Below are 6,000 nucleotides of genomic sequence, written 5' to 3'. Positions count from 1 at the left end.
AGTAAAATTATTGGACAAAGGATCTTTACCTGCTATCTGAATTAATTGCAGTTCTCTTAGTGTATGCATGTGAAAAATATGGTTATTGAAGAGACGAATGGATAGCATCTGTCAATTACTTTTGGTAAGTTGCAGTTTTGTAGGAAATTATATATATCGTAGGAAATTATATATATTTTGTAGGAAAGTATATATATGTACATGCACACACACCATATCCATAGGTTCAACCAACTATCTCTACTTTTATTGAACACTGTATTGGGCTGTTTTGAATAGATGTTCAGGGAACACAATCAGGGCAGTGCTCCCCAGCCTTCCTCCCAACATAACTTCTCCCTGAGGGGCTGGGATGAAGACTTGACCTGAGGACTCTCTGTCTTAGTGTTTGTTCTTCCCAATCACAGCCTTCCCACCTCCCTCTTTCTCTCCTACATACACACACCCTGTAGTTTATTACTGTGATACAGACTAGGGCGTGGCCTCTGCCCTTCCACAGTGTTCATTATGGGACAGAAAACCCAGAGGACATGAGTTCACAGACCAAACTAAGAGACATTTGAGGAGCACAATCACGTCAAAAGAAAAAAATAACCCACACAGCCATGTGACAGATACCATCAGAAGGAGATGTATTAGAATAGATGAACCAAGAATTTAGAATAAGCATAATAAATATTAGCTTATTAAATATGAAACGTCCAATTTCCTTAAGTACTAAGTTTGACAGTTGATATCTCTGACATTTCATTTTGGCACCTCTTGTTTTATTTTTATTGTGAAGATACATTCTCAGTCTTTCAAATGCACATTTTGGCTTGTGATTATCTTTCAGATTTTTTTAGAGCAATTTTTGTGAAACCATGGATAAGTCAAAAATTCGTGTTATTTTTGAATATGAGTTCCGTCACTGAACCAGTGCAGTGCAGACACCTCAAAATTTCAATGAAGTGTTTGGAAAGGGTGTGGCTAATGAACACATCATACATCAATGATTTGAGAAGTTCCAATCTAGTGATTTTAGTCTTGAAAATGAGCCACATGGGCAACCTGAGACCAAGGTGGATAATGATGAGTTGAAAGCTATAGAAGTGAATCCATCTCAACCTATGTGTGCATTAGCAGCAAGGTTTGACCTTACTATTCCAACTATTCCAACAATATTGGACCATTTGAAATAAACAGGCAAGGTACAGAAGCTGGATAGGTGGGTTCTGCATAAATTAAATGAGCGTCAGAAGAGAAATCATCTCAAAGCTTGCCTTTCTTTGCTGTCACGGCATAAAGGTGAACAATTTCTACATTGTGTTGTTACATGTGATGAAAAATGCATTCTTTTTGACAATCACAAGCATTCTGCACAATGGTAGGACAAAGATGAAGTGCCAAAACACAGTCCAAAACCAAATATTAATCAAAAAAAGCTAATAGTGTGTGCTTGGTGGTCCAGCACTGGTATTATCCACTTACAGCTTCATGAAACCTGGTCAATCAATTACAGTGGATGTCTACAACCAACTGGACAAAATGAGGATGCTTGCAATTAAGCAGCCAAGATTGGTCAGTAGAGACAGGCCAATCCTCTTGCAAGACAGCACTCAACCACATGTTGTGCACACAACACTGCTCAAACTACAGCAGTTGGACTTGGAAACTCTCTGTCATCCACCCTATTCACCACACCTTGCATCAACTGACTCCCACTTCTCCCAGGCTTTGGACCACTTCTTGCAAGGAAAAATATTCAATTCTCAACAATTTGTAGAAAATGCCTTTCACAATTTCATTGCCACTTTCTCTTGAAATACCTAAGGGACGATATTAGCAATATGAAAAGTAGAAAAATGAGATCAATACATAGTGCACATATATTTAATAATGCATTTTAAAACTGTTACTAGGCACATACATATTTATGATTGTTATGTCTTCCTGATGAAAACTCTTTCATCTTATGAACATTCCCATTTATCTCCAATAACTTCTAGACCTGAAATCTTTTTTGTTGGATTTACTCTAGGCACACAAGCTATATCATGCTTACTGTTTTCACAGTGTATAATTTTTCATCCTTTTACTTTCAATCTTTCTGTGCCTTTTTGCTTAAATTGCTTCTCATGGAAACAGCATATGGTGTGTCTTATTTTTATATTCTTTCTGGTTATCTCTGCCCTTAATTGGAAGTGTTTAGGTCGTTCACATTTAAGGTAAGTATGAATGATTGGATTTAAGTCTATTATTTTCTGTTTGTTCTGTAACAGGGGTAGTCGCCCTTTCCTCCCATAGATATGGAAGTGTAAAATTGAGAGTGAGGAATATGTAACAGAGGGAATGGCCTGGGGAAAAAATGGCCAAAGATGATTTTCATCTCATTAAAACTTCTCCCACTCTTCTTAGGAACTGAAGCCTGCATCCCTGCTTCAGGGGTGGGTGGTCGGGAGGGGCAGGAAATTGTCTTTTGTTCCTAGTGTTACAGGAGATGGCTCAGCTGAACTATCGGCTCCATGCCCTGTGCCTGGCCTGCGGAGGTCTGGGTGAGCCTCTCAGGCAGGCAGAGGCCATAGGCTTTGTCTTCAGCAGAGATGGGATGATTAGAAGCATTAACAACAGTAGCCTAGAACTGAGGGCCCTCCCTTGAAAAGTTCTGTATTTTTGCTTATGGATAGGAATTTAGATTTTGAGATGATAGAGTCTACCATTTTCCTCCTTTGCTGGTAAAGTAATAAACTTCTCTTTCCTTCTCCTCAACCACTTCTCCCAGTTCTGATGCAGCCTTGTGGACAAGTGCCGAGCTTTTGGTAAGAGTGCCACTTACTTTTCTCCTTTCTTGCCTTCATTTGGGTTAACTGAATGTTTTAGTCATTCTATTTCAAATCTTCTTTTATATTATTTCATGGTGGTTGCTCTAGGGGTTACAATATGCTTCCTAAACTTATAATAGCCTGCTTAGGTTTAATATTGTGTCAGATCACATAAAATATAAGAATCTTGCAACAGTGCAGTTCCATTTATCCCAACCTGTTTTTATGTTATTATTTCAAATATATTCTATAAATATATGTTATAAACTCCATAATGTGGTAGTACATTCTTTAAATATACATATGACTTTTAAAGAAATTATAAGAATATGTATCTATATAATTTATAGAAAAATATATATATAAATATATGTATTTCTAAATATGCCACACATTTTACCATTTCCAATGTTCTTAATTCTTTCCTATAGATTCAAATGTTGGCACTTCCCCTTCAAGAACTAGCTTTAACATATCTTGTAGTGCATATACACTAGAATAACTTCTCTAGTTTTTTCCTTATCTGAAAATATCTCCACTTCATCTTTATTTTTGAAGAATATTTTTACTTTATATATAATTCTGGTCTTAGAGGGTTTTACTTTTAACACATTAAATAGGCCATTCCATTGTCTTTTGGCCTCCATTATTTCTGATGAGAAGTCAGCTGATTTTTCTACCATTGATTCCCCTGTATGTACTGTGTTGTTTTTCTTGGTCACTTTCTAGATTTTCCAATTTTTAGTAGTTTAAGTATGATGTGTTTCAGGATTAGTTTTCTTTGCATTTATTAAGTTGTTGTTGATTTGTCAAACTTCTTGGATCTGTAAGTTTATATTTATAATCAAGCTTGTCAAATTTTTGGCCATTATTTCTTTAAATAATTTTCCTGGGCCAGGCGCGGTGGCTCATGCTTGTAATCCTAGCACTCTGGGAGGCCGAGGTGGGTGGATTGTTTGAGCTCTAGAGTTTGAGACCAGCCTGAGCAAGAGTGAGACTCCATCACTACTAAAAAAATAAAAAAAATTAGCCAGGCAACTACAAATAGAAACAAAAAATTAGCTGGGCACGGTGGTGAGAGCCTGTAGTCCCAGCTACTCAGGAGGCTGAGGCAGGCGGATCACTTGAGCCCAGGAGTTTGAGGTTGCTGTGAGCTAGGCTGATGCCACGGCACTCTAGCCCGGGCAACAGAGTGAGACTCTGTCTCAATAAATAAATAAATAAATAAAACATAAAATAAAATAATTTTCCTGTCTCATTGTTTATCTCTTCTTCTAGGAATTGAATTGTGTGTGGTAGATGATTTTGTATTATCCTACAAGTCACTGAAGCTTTGCTTATTTTTTCAAACCTTTTTCAGTCTGTTTTTCAGATTGTTATAAATTTTATTGATTTTTATTCATGTTCACTCTTTCTTCTTTTGTCTTCAATATTCTATTAAGCCTATCTAGTGAGTTTTTAACTTCAGATATTGTGCTTTTTAATTCTAGAATTGCCATTTTTTTTATAGTTTCTAGTTCTCTTTTGAAACTACCCATCTTTTCATTCATTATGAATGTATTAATATTTTCTAAGTCCTTGAACATATTTATATTTGCTCTGAAATCTTTGTCTACTAATTCCAATATATGAGATACTTCAGGATTGGTTTCCACTGCTTATCTTTGGACTATAAATCACATTTCCCTGCTTATTTTAGAGTTAGAATTAGAATTAGATTTTTTTTTATACTAAGTTTAGAATTAGATTTTTTTTTATACTAAGGATTGTAGATGATACAATGTGGAGAATCTGGATTCTGTTATCTTTCTCTAAAGAGTATTTCTTCCCAGGCAGTTAACTTGGGAGACATAAAATTCCAAATTCTGTGTCCCCTGAGATGGACAGCAGCTAAAATTTCTGTTCAGTTCTTTCAACTTCCAGTAGTTTTTGTTTTTGTTTTTTTCCTGCTTGTTTTCTGTTGGGTTCTTTGGAGGATTCCCTACCCATGTACAGGTCAGCAGTCAGCCAAGGATCTGGCCAACTTTTATATGCCCTTTTAAGAAGCCTCTGTGGCTTTTTGCTTTCTTGGATTTTCTTTCTAAATCCCATCTCTGACTTGTCAAACCAGTAAGCCTAGCAGCTTTATGCTTAAATTCTGGCCATCCTATGGTACCAGGTCTGGAGGGTACCCTCAGGCAACAGCCTTATAAAGTGCAAATCTTCCCCATTGCACTTCCCTCTTTCAGTGGTTGACTTCCCTCTTGCCTGTTTTTGTTCTCTCCAGTGCCTTCAAATAGTTGTTTTTTATTTTGTCCATAGTCTGTAATTATTATAATATAATACAAGCTACTCCACCACTCCAAACACTCAAGTGAAGATGTTGACTTGTCTGAAAATTTAATGAAAAGATCCAAGGTAGCGATATACATTTGGTATTCATCAACACGTAGATGGTATGTAAAGCTGGAGAACAGAAGAGACCATTAAGAGGGGAGCATGAACAGAAAAGGGAACCAAGGACAGAGCAACGGGGACTCCACCATTAGGACCAGGATGAGAAGAGGAGCTGGTGGAGGAGACTGAGAGAAAAAAACTAAGAGGTAGGAGGGGGAAAACCTCAGCGAATTTTTTTAAATTGTCAAAGATTCAGTTTCCATATCTGTGAAATGGGAACAATAATTACCTTGTAATTAGTGGGAAGATTAGAAATGATATATTTTAAGTACCCAGAAGAGTATACCTAAAAAAAGAAATATGCAACAAAAGGATAGCTATACTGTCTATGAATGATATTTATTATATTTAGCTTTATTATTCCATGCAAAGAGAATGAAGATCCCCCACCTTTTTTTACCAGGAGTGGATTGCGTAGAGATGGAGAAGACAGAGAGGGTGGACAAGGAAGAAGCTACATGAGACAGGCAAGGGCCTTTAGGATGCTCATCCAAAGTGGACCCTGGATTGATCAGCATCCAAATGGAGTAAGTGAAAACTGTCCCCACCCAACCCAGGATGCCAAGTGTTTGCACGGTTGATGCGTGGACTCCCCGGCTGTGGGCAGCACCTTTCAGGGATACGGACTGAAGCCACGCAAAAGGAAGAAAACCTACAAATCAGGTCAAAAGGCAAAGCTTTTCATTATTATTACTTTATCATATTATTTATTGGATTATACCCAAAGTATAAAATAAACACCCATGAGCCCATGGATATAAAT

The sequence above is a fragment of the Eulemur rufifrons genome, chromosome 15 (assembly GCF_041146395.1).
Source record: "Eulemur rufifrons isolate Redbay chromosome 15, OSU_ERuf_1, whole genome shotgun sequence".
Lineage (NCBI taxonomy): Eukaryota > Metazoa > Chordata > Mammalia > Primates > Lemuridae > Eulemur > Eulemur rufifrons.
This window is presented reverse-complemented; position numbering follows the sequence as displayed.